The sequence below is a fragment of the Lycium barbarum genome, chromosome 4, assembly GCF_019175385.1.
Source record: "Lycium barbarum isolate Lr01 chromosome 4, ASM1917538v2, whole genome shotgun sequence".
NCBI lineage: Eukaryota > Viridiplantae > Streptophyta > Magnoliopsida > Solanales > Solanaceae > Lycium > Lycium barbarum.
This window is the reverse complement of record NC_083340.1, coordinates 15,242,584-15,261,963: the sequence shown is the minus strand read 5'-3', so window position 1 is coordinate 15,261,963 and position 19,380 is coordinate 15,242,584. Positions and strand designations below refer to the sequence as shown.

Genomic DNA, 19,380 nt, shown 5'->3' with positions numbered 1-19,380 from the left:
GAAAACGTTTTCGGGTGATCTGACTTCAAGGGGCAAAAACGATATTATAAGTTTGGAATTTGGAAAAGTACCAAGAAATAGAAGTTGTAGATAATTGAATTAGTTTTCCAACCATAGGTCGTGGGTCCCCAGGTGACGTCGGTACAAGGAGATATGAACGTTTTAAGGTCGAAAGGTCAGTGGGCTAGGCCCAACTCGGGACCAAACCGAGTTGGCCCAAAAAAATAAAAAAAAAATAATAAGGCCCAAATTTGTGAGGCCCAACTGGCCATGGTTATGGCCCAAGCCAATATTAAATAAAATTTGGTCAATAAAAGGATGACTAAGTCATCCTTATCACAATAAGTTCTAGAGGTTTCAAGAAAAGAAGAACAAAAGAAAGAAGAGAGAAAAGCTTAAGGCCATTTCGGCCATAGAGAAAGTCCATGAGAAAAATTGATAAAAATTCTTCAAAAATCAATCCCTACCAAGTAAAGGGCGCTTAACAAGGTGGAGTTGTTGTTGGAGCAAGAAAGATTCAAAATCATACAAGTTGTAGTCAAGTGAGAAGTTGAAGAAGAAAGGTGAGTTTTGATCTTTCTTTATGTGTTATGAATGGTTTATATGTGTTGTAGTATGTTAAAATGGATGAAATTCATGAAAGAGATAAAAATAGGGGTGTGGCCGTGAGGTATGGAACATGTATATGTGTGTAGAAATTGTGTTTTAATTAATTTATCTAGTGTTTGGTTGTTATTGTTGTGAATGGTATGTGGAAAATGGAAGTTGAATAAATTTGGAGAGGTTGTAGTGTGTATGCTTGATGTTGGCCGTGTAGTTGTAGAGTAATATGGAAGAAAAGGAGTCAATTCTATTTAATGTTTTGGTTGTAGTTGAATTATGGATGCTAGATTGCTAATGAATGCATAATAATCTTGTGAAGTTGAAGTAGGTGGAGGTTTGTTTTAGAAGTTATGTGAATTGAATGTAATGTTCTTGCATGCATGGAAGGTAATGTGGTTAGTATGATGTTGTTGGAATATAGATCATGAGGTTGTGATTGTTTTCATTAAAGTTAGAAAGTTTTTGGAAGAAGTAGTAAGTTGATTGAATATGGAAGTTGTTAGTATTGTTGTTGTTGGAATTGTGGTTGATATTTTGGCCGGGTTTGAATTCCCGGGATTGTTGTTGATTGAAATTAGTCAAGTTGAACTTGGTGGGATGGAGTATTTATAGGGGAAGTGCTGCCGAAATTTCGGTAGCCAAATGTTTCCTTAAGAATTCAACTCTAAGTATCCTAATAAGAGTTTTGGTAAACATGACCAATTTGCAGATTTTGACGAGATTGCAACGTGAATTCGGAATAGCAAAAGAAGTGGAAAGAGGTATGTAAGGTTTCACCCTTCTTTCTATGGCATGTCTTAGACGGAATAAGTTGGGTACGCGCCTCGGGGACAACTCTCTTCCCCGGAATCCGCATCCAAAGTTTTCCACTTTTTGTTCAATAGAATTGAACTAGAAAGTGTGCAAATGATGGAAAGACCTCTTAAACCCCTAGAACTTGCATAAGTGGGACCCGATTACCCTAGGACCCTCACAAGTAATGACATGACACGTAATATATGTAAATCATATACGTCACCCCATCCGGCCCGAGGTGGGCCAGCTACTCTCGGATTTTTCCTTACAGTCTTGCTTGACTTACTTGAAGTGAATCCAAAGGGAACCTTTGATCCCGATTTCGTTACCAAATGATAAATACTATGACTCCTCTAACGAGGGCACTTCCATGACGATAATGATAACAATGATGTTAGATAAGAGAATATGCCTATGATACGTACTACCGGAACGACTCTATGACTAAGATGACTAAGCTAAGTATCTTATGTAAACATGAAAATGATAAACTAATTTTTGAATCTTATTTATATTTCCTAGCTATGACTTTATTTTCTAAAAGATTTCAAAGTCTATGAACTGTCATCTATGATGCCCCGATTTCATTCTACGTTTACTTTAATATTATTCCCCGTTGGTAGTCTCACCTTAAAATACTCGTTCCTTCAAGGTGAGACAAAGCGATCACGAGTATTCTATAATATAATTGGAGGTCACCGACCTTACGTCACTCCGATGACTACATGATTCTTCTTTGGGCTTTCCTGCGTGCCTATGAGACATATGTATATAGGATACGTAAATGCATATAAGACATGTAAATGTATGTAAGATATGTGTATATATTTTTAAAACATGCACATGACGAAAGAGCTAGAGCGCTATAGACGCTGATACATGCACATGATACACGTATATGTATATGATAAAAGCACCAGAGCGCTATAGACGCTGATGTACCTACACGACACACGTATATGTATATGATAAAAGAGCTAGAGCGCTATAGACGCTGATATATGTACATGATATATGCATGTGTATACGGGGAAAATGGAGGTAAGGGCAGAGCGTTATGAACGCATATCCACCTGATCAGTTGGCATTACATGATATGATATCGTCCTGGACGCGGGATGTGTATATTTATGGTTAAATGGATCGGCTGCCGACGCCTCGGCAATATGAGATGTCCTATTTTATATGTATATGTATATGAACAAGGAAAGATTCTTAAAGGAAAGCTAAGTACGCATAGCACCTGCCAAGGGTATATATATATACAGGTTATGTTTCTACCTCAGGACATGTGCTATTATTCTCTTATGTCGTTATTTCCGTTTTATACTTTCCGTATGCTACTATTCATGCCTTACATACTCGGTACACTATTCGTACTGACGTCCCTTCTTGTGGACGCTGCGTTTCATGCCGCGCAGGTCAGCAGACAGGCGGATTTGATCCTTAGAAGCTCTACCAGCAGTGTTGACAGTGCTCCAATTATTCCGGAGCCTCACTTCCTTGGTACTATTTTGTGTATATATATTCGGGCACGGCAGTACTCAGCCCTTTCTATGTATAAACGTACTATGTCTAGAGGCTCGTAGACAGATATGTACAGTCAGTTAAGTATAGTTAGGTATATGGTGTTTTGGCATGCTAATGTTGATGTATAAGTGATAACGAAGTTTATTAGTCTATGTTCAGAATGACGCCGCTAATGTTAATGTTCAAAAAAAAAATGGCTCTGTTTACATGGCTTGCTAAGAGGTAAAGGTAAAACGATAGACAAGGGGTGCTCGGTACAAGTATCGGGTACTCGTCACGGCCCCTAGACGGGTCGTGACAGTTTCTTTACATGGCATCAGCGCCATGCTCATCCCAATTTATTATTTTCATGTTGGACCCCCGGTCTTATATTGTCCACACTCCAAATGTGCAGTCTTGGGCGTGGCGGGTGGGGGGAGAGTGTTGGAGTTCCATATCGATGGGATTAAGGAGTCCTTGATCTCCTTAAATGGTCTTGGCAATTCTTCCCTTTTGAACTAGCGGTTGAGGTTGAGTTAGACTCAAAATTTATTTTCTTTACACAAGATACATCTCTCGTATATGAAAAAAATATATAGACTTAAACCCCCGCCCCCTTATTATATAAAATGAGAATCCTCACAAATATTTGTTGTATAATAATTTTATCCTACTAAAGAATTAATGCAGAGCTTTATGTTACGTTTGCCCAAACTTTCGAGAGCTAAAACATCTTTTTTTTTTTTTTTTTTTAATTTGAGGTGCCTGGTCAGAGAATAGAATGATTTTGAGCAGTAACAGCCAGTTTTGTAGTTTGGGAAGAAATCTTCGTAGATTTTTATTAAAAAGACAAATATATCTTTATCATCAACTTTTATTACAATGCTACCCTTATAATTTCAAACGAGAAATTAGTCGTTAAAATGTATTCCTTACCATGATTTCTTCCCATGTCTTCCTTACTCTTATTTCAAGTTCAGCAAATCTTTTTTGGTAAGAATATTTCAGCAAATCTTACAAATCTCAAACAAGAAAATGAAGAAAAATCATTAAATAAACTAAATTAATAAAAAAATGCTTTTTTATATTAAAAAAAACATTAATTTAAAGTAATTTGTAACTATCATTTCGTGTTTTGATGGTTTAAACATTCTATAAAAAGATTGGCCAAATATGTACAAGTTATTTTTTAACGCTAATAAAATTATTTCTCAAATGATCTGACCAAACATAAATTACTAATTTATTACAATTTCAAAGTATTTTTTCCAAAAGTATGTTATACGAACAACACTTTAAAAAAAAATATATGTTTAAAACTTGACCAAATAAGCTCTTAAATATGTGGATGTAATTGTAAAGAAAACTAAGTGGGCGTTTGGCCATAAAAATTATTCACTTTTTTCCGGAAATTTTTTTCACTTTTTTTGCTTTTAGCGTTTGGCCATAAAAATTATTCACTTTTTTCCGGAGTTATATTCTGGAATGCTGAAAACAAGTTCACTTTTTTACTCTACATTTCACCAAAAATTATAATTTCAAAAACTATGACCAAATATAACTCCAACTCCAACTTTAAAATTTCCAAAAAAAGTAAAAAAGTTTTTGGTATTTATAGCCAAACGGGCCCTAAATGCTCAAAAGAAAATTAAAATTTAAAAAGAGAATCGTAAATTTACAAATTTATAATTTTATATTTTATAATTTTATATTCATACTCTCTCACACGTCTTGTAGCAAGTAACAGCGGTCCTTTCCATCTAAGTTTAAAGTGACTTCTTCTCATCACGAACCTTTTTCATTTTTGATTCCAAACAAAAAAGAGAGCTTCCATTCTAGAAGCAGTAGCTTCCGATTTTGTCTTTTGAATCAACTCTAGTGAGTAATATTATTCGTGGTCCTTAGGCTTCTAGCTTTTCAGCATGGAGTCTGTTTGGATGGGTTTAAAAAAAATAGCTTATAAAGTGTTTTAGATAAGTTAAACTAAATAGGCTTAATTATTTTTTTGAACTTATTTTAAGCATAAAATGGCTTTAAGTTGGCCAATCAAACACTAAAAAAAGCTAAAAACAGCTTATAAGTTGTTTTTAGCAACTTATAAGCCAATCCAAACGGGCTCATAGTATCCTATTATATTTTTTACATTAAATAATATTTACATACTCCCTCCGTTTTAATTTATGTGAACTCATTTGACTGGGCACGATATTTAAAAAAGAGTGAAGACTTTTGAAACTTGTGGTCCAAAATAAATCTTGAATATTTGTGTGGTTGTAAATCATTTCATAAAGTGAATTTGTTTCTAAATTAGGAAAGAGGTCATTCATTTTAGCATAAACTAAAAAAAAATAGGTTCACATAAATTGAAATAGAGAAAATATTAATTAGAGTTGTTCGAGGCTAGATTTCTAAGGATAATGAGGAAGAGATCTTTTCTCATTGGCAAGAAGATGAAGTGATCTAAAATTGAGCTACACCTGGTCAAATTGTGTGAGCTCCTATGAGGTCTAGACTCATAGGGGTCGTTTGGTAGATAGTCGAAATTATCCCGGGATTATAATTTCGGGACTAATTTATCCTATCTATTGAGATTATTTTATACCATCTAAAAGATGGTATAAAATAATCTCAGTATAAGTGGGATAAGAAGGTATAAGCTGGGATATCCCAACACTAATTTTTGTACCATGTTTGGTAGAAGGTATAAATTTATCCTGGATAAATTTATACCTTATACCAAACATAGTATAAAAATTAGTGCTGGGATATTCCAGCTTATACCTTCTACCAAATGACCCCATATAGTCAGGGGTCGTTTGGTAGGAGGATAAGTTATCCTATGTAGATGGGATTCAGTTGGATAAGATGGGATTACTAATCCCACCCTTTATGTGGGATTACTAATCCCACCTTATCCCACCTTTTATCCCATCTACATGGGATTTGATGAGATATAAAAAAAGTTATCCAACCAACCAAACATAGAATTAATTTCAATCCTATTGGATTAATAATCCTGCCCATCCTATCCCTCCTACCAAACGACCCCTCAGTGTTATAGAACCATTTATGGATCAACAAGGATCAATTTATCCAATTCTTACGACTAATAAATAAATAAATAAACTAATTATATTTACTCAATCATTTGCTATCAAACCAATTAATATGAAATTCTAATATTTGCTTGAATCCTGCATCATTGTTTAATTATTATACGGCCGAATACATTGACAATTCCTTAAGATTTTCAGTAAATTTTATCTATGGCCTACTTGGTCATGCAATTTAGACTTTAACCCTGAAGATTTGATTTGAAATTTGTATTTGATTATGACATTTGAATGAAACTTCTACTTCACTTTGAAATTTTAATTTCAAATTCTTAATTCACCTAAAAGTGAGAATTTCAATTTCAAGTTTGTGATTTCGATTTAAAAAAAAAAAAAAAAAAAAACTTGACCCATAAGTCTGATACCTTGTTTAAAAACTGTGATTTGCTTATTTGGTATGATTGTATAAGAATTAGGGAAATTTTGATAGTTTTCACAAATTGAGTGGCTTTATGTTTATAGAAAAAGTCCAATTTTTAAAATTCAAAATGCATGTCCAAATAAAATTCAACTTCAAATCAACCTCTACCTAAATTTTGATTTCAAATCATTATTTCAAGTTCATGTCTAAACGTACTTAGCCACTTGAATTATGGCATCTGATTAAGTGTTCTTATGAGACGCTTCCACACTAAATTTTTGAAAAAATCTTCACGCATGTTCTCGAACGCTTATTACATAGTCACATAAAATATGTGGCCTCTGTTTTTTTTTTTAATAACTATCCAGATTTTATTACCAAAAGTGATCTTTACATCTCAAACAAGGAAAAACAAATTATACTATATGCACTATCTGGACAGACCCAGCATAGTGAGACGGAATCTTCTTACTAACTCCTAGCCTTAACTAGCTAAACAAGATATGAATTGAGCCTAGTCAGATATTGTTTTAGCTTAACACACATGTTTGCTCTTACAAATACTTCTTGAATAATCTTCTTCACAATTGCTACCTCACATCTCCTCTTACTTTGAAATGCTCTATGGTTTCTCTCTAGCCATAACTCATAAATGGTTGCAGCTAGAGACATTCCATATATAGTAGCAACACTCTCTCTGCCTTTGTTTCTCGTTTCACCCCAGTGTAGTTCTTCGGACCATGATCTAGCAGTCCTGCCAATGCCCTGCCATTGAAGTATCTTACTCCAGTCTTTAGCAATCACTGAGCATTGAAAAACAAGTGGTCAACACATTTAGGTCGACTGTCACACAATTGGCACTTAGGGAAAAGTTGTAATATCCCCTAACTTATCAGTCTATCCATGTTCCCTAGTATAGAGTCTCTATGTAAAACTAGGTACAGAATGAAGAGCCATTTGGGAGATCCAGGGTTACACATTAGTTTCCTCCAAGTCATTTTATGATGAGTTCCAAGCACCTGTGAGATAAGTTCTTGATGAAGAAATAGGGCTTTTGAATCACATCAACTTCACTCAATCCCGTCTCCTTCATGTACTTTTGAGCTTTCAACACCTTCTGAATAATCCAGCAAGCCTACTTTTTGTACCCTATATTGGATTACCTTTCCCACAATAAATGTGTACTATTATATCTACAAAATATATTTTTTCATATACAAGCTCCATTACAGTTTACACAAAGCTGCTTTGTTTCACGTGTGCAAATTCATTAGATTTATCCCACATGTTATCAGTGGAAGACATAATCTTTCTCAAGCAACAAGTGTCTTTTTAGATATTTCCACACCACCAGTCTAAAGAATGTTTCTGCATATCCTTTCAATGGCTTCCATGATCTTCTTAGGTAGGAGGAATAGTTGAGAGCAATATGTCTGAATTGAGAATAACACTGCTTTTAGATGTTATAATCTTCCTACATAAGAAAGAAATTTTGCAATCTAGTTGGTCGCTCTTCCCAAGATCTTCTCCAACACGGTTGACACTGTACTATAGACAACCTTTTAGTGCTAAGTGGTACACCAAGGTATCTTATTGGTAACCCCCCCCCCCCCCCCCCCTAGGAATGCCAGTAAACTCTATAATCAGATCATGTACCATCTGGTTTACCCCTTCATAATATAAATGGAACGTTTGAGAAGACTGACATGAAGTCCAGAGGCCTGTGAAAATTGATTGAAGCATTGAAAAAACATTGAATAGATTGAGTGTCCCCTTCGCTAAAAAGTAGAAAATCATCATCAAAGCTCAATTGGATGATATTTAACTCAGAGCATCTAGGGTGATACCGGAACCTGCTCTCATAATAAAAGAGTCTTCAGAATTCTATTTAGGTATTCCATGGATATCACATACAAGCAAGGTGACATTGACCCCCTGCCTTAAACCCTTTTTGCATGAAAGAAAGAGCTGACACTCCATTAATTGCTACATAATAGGATACTGTTAAAATGCAACTCATAATCCATTGCACAAATAATTCAGGGAACTGCAACTCATATAGGACTTGTTTAAGAAAAATCCACTCAAGTGAATTATAAGCTTTTGCGTATCCACTTTTAACATACATCTTGTTGATATACCCTTTCTAGAGTACCCTTTTATCAGCTCATGACTCAAAATAATGTTTTCAGAGATGAGCATTCCAGGAATAAAAGCAGACTGGCTCCCATCTATAATGTCATTCATCACTACACTTAGCCTCTTTGTAAGAATCTTGCTAATAATTTTGTACAATATATTGCAACAAGAAATTGGCTTATACTCTTTGATAGAGGTTGTTACCGATCAGTGTTACAACAGTGCAATTCAAAGGCTTGTGCATGATCTTATCCTCAAGGAATTCAGAACTGCCCTTACTACCTCATCACCTATTATGCCCTAGGTTTTCTTATAAAATAATGTGTTATAACCATCACTACCTGGTGCTTTGTTGTCATCAATATTCTTCATAGTATCCACCACATCTTCCTTAGTTATAGGGGCTATCTATAAGAACTGTTGTTGCTTGTTAAGCACCTCCCCTTGTTTCATAATATCAGAACTAATGCTAGGCAATTGATGAGCTGTTGTCCCAAGAAGTTATTTATAGACGCCTATGACCTCACTTTGTATGTCCTCATCCTTCTGCAAAAGTATACCATCAATAGTTGTTAGTGTTCTTATATGATATTTAGCAAGCCTGTTCCTCATACAAGCATGAAAAAATGAAGTATTGCAATTCCCTAGCTTGAACTAGTTGACTCTAGACTTTTGTAGCCTCCGTTAAATACACACATTAGTATCAATTGAACATGCTTGAGGTTTTACCACTTATTAAGACTTATGTATATAATCAACATAGTGACTGGTTTTGAAAGTACGCTTAAAACTTTTTCAAAATTTTAGTTGAAAGTAAGAACACTTTATTATGTAATCAGATTCTCAATCAAAACTATTAAAATTTAAACGGAAAAGGGCCAAATATACCCCTATACTATGAGAAAAGGGCCAAATATACCTCTTGTTATACTTTTGGGCCAAATATACCCCTGCTGTTATACTTTGAGGCCAAAAAAGATATACCCCTCATCCTTTAAAGTTGTCCAATGTGGACATCTCATCCTACTTAGCTGTTACACATTTGATGAGGTGGATGTCACGTGACATGTCACCTCAACACCCCTAACCCATTTTACCCCTCCTTCTATTTATTTTTCCACCACTAAAATTTCCTTCCCCTCCACCACCATTGCCACCATTACCTCCACCACGACAACTCTCCATTTGTCCCTTTACAAATTTCTGCAGGAAGACTGAAAGAAGTGTTTTCCAGTTCTGGTATGATGTATGAATAGACTGAAAATACAAGTGATATAGGTTAAACAATTGAAGCCTCCTCCCTTTCTCTTCTTGTTTAACTAATTTATGGCTCATCGGATTACAAGACTCCATGGTCTGGTGAAGCTGTAGGAGACAGTGTGATATGCCTTACAAACTGATCATATATGCTGCAAGGAAGTTTAAATGATTGGACTGGGGGTAGGCATGTTTAAACTCTTTTTTTGTAATTTTGGTGCATATAATTTTTTTCTTATCAGGACCTTGAATCTTTTATTTTTCTGGTTTTGTTAAATTGTAATTAATTAGGATAAATTTGTAAAGGGACAAATTGAGAATTGGTCGTGGTGGCGGTGACGGCGACAATGGTGGTGGAGGGGAAGAAAATTTTAATGGTGGAAGAATAAATAGAAGAAAGGAGTAAAATGGGTTAGGAGTGTTAAGGTGACATGCCACGTGGCATCCACCTCATCAAATGTGTAGCGGCCAAGTAGGATGAGATGTCCTCATTTGGACAACTTTAACGGATGAGGGGTATATTTGGCCTCAAAGTATAACGACAGGGGTATATTTGGCCCAAAAGTATAACGAGGGGTATATTTGACCCTTTTCTCATAGTATAGGGGCATATTTGGCCCTTTTCCGAAATTTAAATGTTGAAATGAAATTTATTGATAAACTTATGTGGTTATGATGTATTGGGCCTCATTATATTATGGGCAAAAAACATATATGTACATGATAAGGGGGTATATTTACAAAACATGACGATATTTTTCAGTTTACAAAATATATCAATAGACTTGTTACAAAATCTATACAAATTAGGTAAATTAAAAAGAAGCAAAAAAACACATTAAATAAGGTAAGGAAATCATTTTACTTACTTTATCCACTTTTCTCTCCCCATTCAAAATTAAGAGATATTGTTACCTAATTTTCTCCAACTTTTATTCAAAAAGTCCATTATAATCGGTAATTTTTAGGTACAAAGTTTATACACCAAAAAACATATATGTATAATTTTCTTATGCAATATGTATAACTGTATAGATTCTTATAATTTTTATGTATGAAATATGTATAAAAATTATATGAGTATTTTGATTATTATAAAGTACATATAAATTGTACAAAATCTAATCAAAGTATGTATAAATTTTGACAAAAATATGTATAATAAACTTGTAATTGATACAAACCAGATTCCATAGAATGTTCATACACCAGAAAATAAATATATGTTAATTTTTGTATGCAATATGTATAAATTTATAAATTCGTTATAATTTCTACGTATGAAATATGTATAAAAGTTGTATGTATATTGTGATTATGATAAAATACATATAAATTGTATAAAATCTGATCAAAGTATGTATAGATTATGAGAAAGTATATATGTATAATAAGTTTTTTGATTGATACAAATCAAATTCCATCCACATTTCATACACATATCAGTTTTCAACATTTTCAAGACTAATTGATATCGAATTTGTCCGCATTTCATACACATTGTGTCACATATATCTAAAAAATGACATATAGTAGACTCCATACACATTTCATGCATATATTGTTTTTCAACATTTTTTAAAACTACAGTTTATATAATTTATACAGATTTTCAAAACACACAATGATCATATATATATATCTCAAAACGATACAAATCAATTTTAATTCACAAGTCAGTAATAAGAAATATTTTGTAATATTAGTTTGAAAATTTATAATAGGAGATAAGATGGACTTTAGGTATGAAAATGGTGTCTATCATAGAGGGAGAAAGAGAGAGAGAGAGAAATATTTTTAAAAAGAAGAAGAAGTTGAATGAGAACTATCCTAGAATTAAGTCAACATTTAAAATCAGATTTTCTTCCTTAAAAAAAGCCTAAAATCGTGGGCATCCCATTAAATTCAAATCTGGTATATTTTGTAATTATGTTGGTATGTTTTATAAATAAAGAAAAATATCCTTATGTTTTGTAATATAGAGTCTTAAATTGGTATTATTAGGTCATTTTCCCTATTATACTCTCTCCGTCCCAAAAACATTGTCTTTTTTTCCTTTTTGGTCTGTCCCAAAAAGATTAATACCTTTATATATTTAGAAATAATTTAATTTTATGAGGTGATATACAACCACACAAATATATAAGATTTGTTTTGGACCACACATTTTAAAAGTCTTTCTTTATTTTTTAAACTTTGTGTCAACTCAAACCAAGACAATCTTTTTAGGATGGAGGGAGCACATAAAATATACTCCTCTGTTTCAATTTATGTGAATCCATTTGACTGGACATGACATTTAAGAAAGAGTGAAGACTTTTGAAACTTATGATTTAAAATAAATCTTGAATATTTATATAGCTGTAAATCACTTCATAAAGTAAATTTATTTTCAAATTAGGAAAAAAATTATTTATTTTGGCATAAATTAAAAACAGCTAAATACAAAGTACAAATAACAGACGCATAAAGCTGCCGACAACATCCACCTGCCACATTATATAACCACGAGTCCCGCCGGCTATTACATGTCGCTGCTTTATTTTATTCTATTAATATTAAAATTCAAATTGATCCTGCTAAACCCATTAACGTAACCCCCCACCACAATCCCAACGCATATCAAATCATTACGTCCCTTTCCCACTATTTTCTTTTCTCCCAAATATTTAAAAAAAAAAAAACAATTCAATTTTTTTTATTTTTCTTTACTCCTTCAATCCCTCCCTCAATTCACGCCCAATTATTCTCTTTCCCTTTGCCCCAAAGTTCCACCATTTCTTCTCTCTTCCCCCAAACCCCTCCAAAATTCTAGGGTTTTCATTTTCAATCCTTTTGTTGAATTTTGAATCGGTCCTGTATTTTAGTTCTTTGGTTCCGATTGTTGGGTTTTTGGGGGAATTCGAATTTGTATTGAGAGAGAAAGAGATGAGTTTTCAAGATCTTGAAGCGGGTCGGCCATTGGGGCCCCGACGGGGGTATATGAATGGGAAGCAAGACCCGACCCAAGCTGTGGCTTCTGGAATATTCCAGATTAACACTGCTGTTTCCACGTTTCAAAGGCTGGTTAATACACTTGGAACGCCTAAAGATACACCCGAGCTACGTGAGAAATTGTAAGCCCTCCAAATTGCAATAGATTTCATGCAATTGTAGTAAATTGAAGCTGACTTGCCTTAGGCGTTTAGAATCTATTTTTAAATTAGAATTATTTGGATGAAATTCTGCATTTTGTAATAAAATTGGACGTTGAAATTTGATGTTTATGTTGATGTTTTGTGGAGTTATTGTATAAGTTTATAACTATAGTTGTGATTGAGCTCGTACAGTAACAATTATAATTTCCTGAGATAATCCGGGTCAACTGAGTTAGAGAGAGCATTATATTTGGAACTTGATGTTACATTTTAAGGAAGGGCTCAGTACATGGCACATGCTAAAAGCGATGTCTAATTTATCATTGAACATGTGCAAATGAATTCTTTTGAATGCTTGATATAGAGAAAAAACAGTAAGCTTGGGGAAGATGATAAATCAAATGAGAAAATAATTTTCAGGGTTTTGTCCCCCTTTACTTTGTCTGGATACCTGGGAGAATATGTTGTTCAGTATATGCTTCTGATGAATGATAAAACATGTTTTTAGGCTAAATATATACTCCATCCGGATCAAAAAAAGAGTCCACTTAGCCTTTTTTTCTTGGATCAAAAAAAGAGTCCACTTAGCAAATCAAGAAAAAATTAACCTTGTTTTTTCATATTTGCCCCTATTAAGTGTTATATGATCAAATCCCAATGCCTATTTAATTACGGGTAGTTTAGTCAAATTACCAATTTTTATCTAGGAGTTAGTATTTTCTTAAGGGGTGTGCAAATGGCTAAGTGGACTCTTTTTTTGATCCGGAGGGAGTAGTAAATAATTTTTGGAAGAAGTTTGAACTTTAGGTTCCTGTGCCTTTTAGAGGGTCGAATAAGGCTTTGCTTGACTCCTTATATTGTCAAACTGGAATTGGTTTCCAGAAGGCAATAGCTAGTCGTACTTAGAAAAAAATAGTAGTATGGTGTATGTAGATTTTTGTACGGGCATAAATTTAAAAATTGCTGCAACCCTACTATGTCTGATATTGGAACTTCTTTGTGTGCACTGCAAGGTGCTTATTGTGCAACAATCAAGACAGTATTCAAGTTATTGAGCGAATTCTGATAGGATGACTCAAAGAGGTTTGCCTATGGGAATGCCTCTAGAACTAGATTGGGTTGAATGTTGCGTCACTCATTCCCTGGCGTAAAGTAATTATAATTGGTGATGGTTCACCAGGAAAAAAATGGGGTGAGGAGTGAAGTGGAGAAATGCGATATGTGACCTTAATGAATCAGAATTTGGCAGTCATGCTTTAACCATTACTTGAGCAGATTCTATAGTCAATATTACCTTTGCTGTTCAATTCTGTTTTCCTGTTTGGTGCTGCAATAATGAGATTGTGTAGTGTGTTTCAATTAGCCAATAGATAGATTTGCTGTTATCATGTACTAGTTAACATTGGATTAAAAAGCTTGGTTTCACGTGGGGCTTATACTAACTTTCTTAAGTACAGGCACAAGACGAGGGTACATATTGGGCAGTTAGTGAAAGATACATCTGCAAAACTTAAGCAAGCCAGCGAAACAGATCATCGTGTTGAAGTCAGTGTAAGTATTAAGAGCTCACCTATTTCCTCTTCCCCTCTGTGTTTGCCTTTGTCAGTGTAGACTTCCATGACATATTTTTGCAGAGTACACATGCTCTTTATCTTCTGTCATCACTATATTATGAGTTTCTCATCATTTTGTTTGATTAGTCTTATATGTGCTTGTTCTTGCTCTTCACTCTAAAATTTCTCTTTCACTAATAACTGTAAACTCCTGCTTTCTGCTATCAGGCTAGCAAGAAAATAACAGATGCTAAGCTCGCTAAAGATTTTCAAGCAGTCTTGAAGGAGTTTCAAAAGGCTCAGAGGCTTGCAGCTGAGAGAGAGACGGCATATACACCTTTTGTTCCCCAAGCAGTTCTTCCTTCTAGGTAAGTTTCTTCTGATAGTGCTATATTATAAGAAATATCAATCAGCTTTGTTAAAGTATGAATTGTTTATTAGAAACCTGAGTTATCAACACATGAAATACATATAAGCAACACCCCTAGGGTTTTTGTCTAGTGGTAACAGCCCAGCACAGGATGTGTGGTCAAGCGCCCGCTTGGTATTTAAGTGGAGAAGGGCAGAGGGGCGGGTGCATTATTCAGCGAGTTTTAAACCTTGCGCCACTGTTTCTCGGGGATTTCATGGTTTTTAAAATATACATATAAGCAACTTCTGCAGCAGACTGCAGGAATGATAAATTCATACTCTCTTTAGTTTATAATCTCAAGTGAAATGTTTTGCCTTCAATGTGACTGATATCTCTCTCTCTCTCTTTTTGGTTTGGTCATCTTTTGGTACAGTTATACAGCCAGTGAGATAGATGTTATGGAAAAGAGTCCAGAACAGCGGGCTCTGCTTGTGGAATCAAGAAGGTCAGTTGGCTGACATGTCCTTGTACAGGTTTAATCTTTTGTGCTTGTTCATGAGATTGTTAATATCATAATTATCAAATTCAGCTATCCATTAAGTTTATAGACACCATGATGATTCAATTAACTGCAAAATGTTGCAAGCAAGACTTGATGTCAATCATATGAGGAAATGAATTGACCTCTGGATTTGGATCCAAGATGACTGCTCAGTAGAGTAAATTAGATGCAGGATCTTTTTCTGGTGCAGCATAGAGAAATTGGATGCTGGTTGAATTTTGGGGCTTAATAGGGTTAAACTTTTAGCAAGTGGTGTAAGCAGTTGCAAAATTTTGCTAGTGGTAGTAACATGTGAAGAAAATGTCCAGGAGAATGTGTTATTGATGAGTGACTTGACTTGCTGTTTGCTCACTTGCCTAAGTCATTTTGTTAAAGCAAACTGACATTATTGATCCAATATTTTCGCTTGTTCTCGACTGTGAATCAGGAGTGGAGCAACTCCTATAGTTTTCTGAAATTACTAGGTAGAACCTTGTGTTAATTTTTTAGGCATTCATAAACTGCAAAGGAAAAAAATTGTTGTATTAATGGAAGGGACATCAGAGGATGGTGAATTATAGATCCCTCTTAATTTGGTAAGATTTTTAAAAGCAAAAGCGCAAACGAAAAAAGTGCTTTGGGGCTGTAAGCGAGAGTAGAAAAAGAAGCAAAAGCGCACACTTCTTTGAAATAAAGCACACAATTTACATAAAATGCTCCATACTCTTTCCATTGTGGGGTGTCCCAGAAGGCTTGACATAATTTTCTTTCTGTGCAATTTCACGACTTCCAATTATTCAAATTCATTTAACTATTCAAGGTTTGAAATGTGCTGTGATGTTTTCTCTTTCACACTACCTTTCAAGCATTAATTTAATATTTTCATCTATCACTAATGTAATATTTGCCAACAACAACAACATACCAAGTGTAATCCCACAAGTGGGGTCTGGGGAGGGTAGGATGTATGCAGACCTTACCCCTACCTCTGTGGGGTAGAGAGGCTGTTTAGCCATTAACATCTAATATTTTGTGCAGTCAAATATTGTCATATGAAGTGTGAAAAATGGTACAAAAATTAGCTAACATAAATGATTGTATTAGACATCAAAATTGCTAGTTTCGATGTACAACGATGACAATATTACTTTGAGCAATTAAAATTAAAGTTCATCTATATGCAACTTTGATAAGCCTTTAATAAGGTAACTTCAAATGCGAATTGATTTTCAGTTTTGAATTAAACCACCGGCCTTCGATTTTTGCTACTATCTGTTGTTTCTTGTACTTCGATTATCGTACTATTACGTGGTAGTTACTGCTTCTTTGTTTGTTTGTTTTTTTTTCTTTTTTTTTTCAAACGGCTTTTTCATGCTTTTTACAGTAATTTTTTCATGCTTTTATATACTGCTTTTAACTGCTTGTTCTTGTGCCGAGGGTCTACCGTAAACAGCCTCTCTACCTCCCAAGGTAGAGGTAAGGTCTACGTACATTCTATCCTCTCCAGACCCCATTATGTGGGATTTCACTGGGTATGTTGTTGTTGTTGTTGCTGTTGAATTAAATCACCATAAAAAAAAGATATTTGCAGCATTCAGTTTCATGTCCAATTGCGTTGATAATTGGACTAATATTTAGCTTCAAATGCATAAGTATTTGTTACTCATCTCAAATGACATATTTTGTTAGTATATATTTTTGACAATTAGCCTATAATCAAGCATAGGAGAATAGAATATGAAAAAAATAAGAAAAAGATGAAGAAATAATGTTTGACAGCAAGGATACAGCAGAAAAGAAGCCAAAAGGCAGAATTCGTAGGAGAAGATGCTTTACACAAAAGAACAAGATAGTTCTCTTAAAATAAGAGAGAAGTAAATCAATTGATGTGGGGAAACAGAAGAAGAAAAGTTACTATAGCTAGAATATCTTTTTTGATAAAGAAGTTACTATAACTATAATATAGAACGTAACTGGAGAGGAGTCCTTGTATTCATATTGTATAAGGCCTACCTTTTCTTCTCCTTTCACTTTATCCTATTCATATTTTTAAGTCAAAATCAAATCCTCGCTCGCTCTCTCCTTGTTCGAAAAATGTTCGAAGTCACGCTGCTTAACTTATGCGAAAGTGATAACCATCGATGGGCGATCATATTTACTAAAAACTGAATTTAGTGCTGGCTTGGATGTTGGTGTAATGAAGCTTTCATATTGAAGCTTCCTTCAGTTGGTCATATGCTGAAGTCATATTTTTTTTTGAAATATGCTGAAGTCATATTTTGTTGAGCTCAGATGCATTATATGGAACTATTTTTATGATGTTCTGAGCGTAGAGTAGTGGTGTTGCCTCATCAGAAGATGTATCCCATTTTCTTCCTGTATTTAGTAACTTTATATTCCACTGTGCTGCAGACAGGACGTTTTACTTTTGGACAACGAGATTGCCTTCAATGAAGCAATTATTGAAGAAAGAGAGCTGGGAATACAAGAAATACAGCAACAAATTGGTGAAGTGAATGAAATTTTTAAGGACCTTGCTGTGCTTGTTCACGAGCAAGGAACTATGATTGGTAGGCCACTCTGTTTTGTTTTAGTATTCAAATTTCCATAACGTATGTTGTTTTGGTATTTAAAATTCTGTTTTCTGCAGATGATATTGGTTCCAACGTTGAGAATGCACATGCCGCGACTGCACAGGGGAGATCGCAACTTGCCAAAGCTGCGAAGACCCAAAGATCAAATTCATCTCTGGTACTTCATCAAATTTGACCATTCATCTTACTGAACATAGAACTCTATGGCTGGTGTGCTTAAGCATGATGTGTGTTTAGTGGGAGACCTTTTATTAGTTCCGTTGAACTTGTATTTGATGCGACATCCACAGGATTATTAATTGGTTATAAGCTCCTTTGCCAAATCCAAAGCTTTAGTAGGTTTATGATTCTGATACTGACCAGCTACCACTAATTGTATTTTTATGCTATTCTTCACATTATTGCTCAAGTAGAAATAAGAAAATGTTAAAAAACAGTAAGACCATTTAGAAGTTGGTGAGCAGCGTTTTGCCTTTGGGCATATCATAATTTATACCTTTTACATTTTAGAGTGTGTTTGGTAAGAGTTGATAGAAGGTCCTAATTTGATTAACATGCCGTCATGAAAGGAAAAAGGTTGGGGTTTCATTTTTTCTTTTGGGGGGTGGGGGCGGGGGGGTGGGGGTTGGTGAATAATTTGGATTTCCCCTCTGAGTACAACTTTAAATTTTTGCACTCTATATTCCTTACACCGAACAATATATACTCTAGAGATGATTTCCTGACATATAATATTTTCTGCAGACTTGCTTACTCCTAGTGATTTTTGGAATTGTGCTCCTCATTGTGATCATAGTACTTGCAGCCTGAGCTGAAGATTACTGGGATATAGAAAAGAGTCCCGAACTCTGTTCAGTGACGGAAGTGATTGTTTTGATTCGGGAAAAACAGTTGACTGTTGTGTTTCGAGTCATTTCAAAGGCTCCCTGTAGTGTGGCTCAGACGTCCCGATCCTTTCTTCTAGTCAGAATAGGAAAGTTGCATAGTTAGGGAGGTGGGAGAGCAAAGGTGAAGTTCAACTTGTAAACCTGGTGCTGTGGTTGAAAGATGTATTGCTGCCATGTAATGGCGGGTCTGTCAATAAAAATTTATTCTTGTTTGGAGGGGCAATCTCTTATATTTGCACTCTGGGTACAATTGAACCAGATAACATTTGACATTCAATTCTTTATTGATGCTTCTGTGTGTGAAGCTAGTGATTTGTTGATTTGTTTGTCTTGCTTTGCTGGATAAATATTGTATGGAAGGTTTCCAGCTGCTTTTTTCTACCGAAGCAACCTGATGTGTTTGTAATTTTCAGATAAAACTACTTTCTTGGTCGAGCATCTTTTTAATAGAAAATAGCATGTTTACTATTGCTGAAAACTGCCATCGTGGTTACCAATTTCTACGTAGGAGATTAAAGCTTAAGGAGGTACTAGGGTGT

At 34.7% G+C, this 19,380-nt stretch overlaps 1 pseudogene; it reads left to right on the top strand.

The window, feature by feature from the left end:
• Nucleotides 1–12,412: 12,412 nt before the first annotated feature.
• On the top strand, nt 12,413–19,161 carry LOC132635328 (syntaxin-22-like; annotated as a pseudogene).
• Nucleotides 19,162–19,380: the final 219 nt, after the last annotated feature.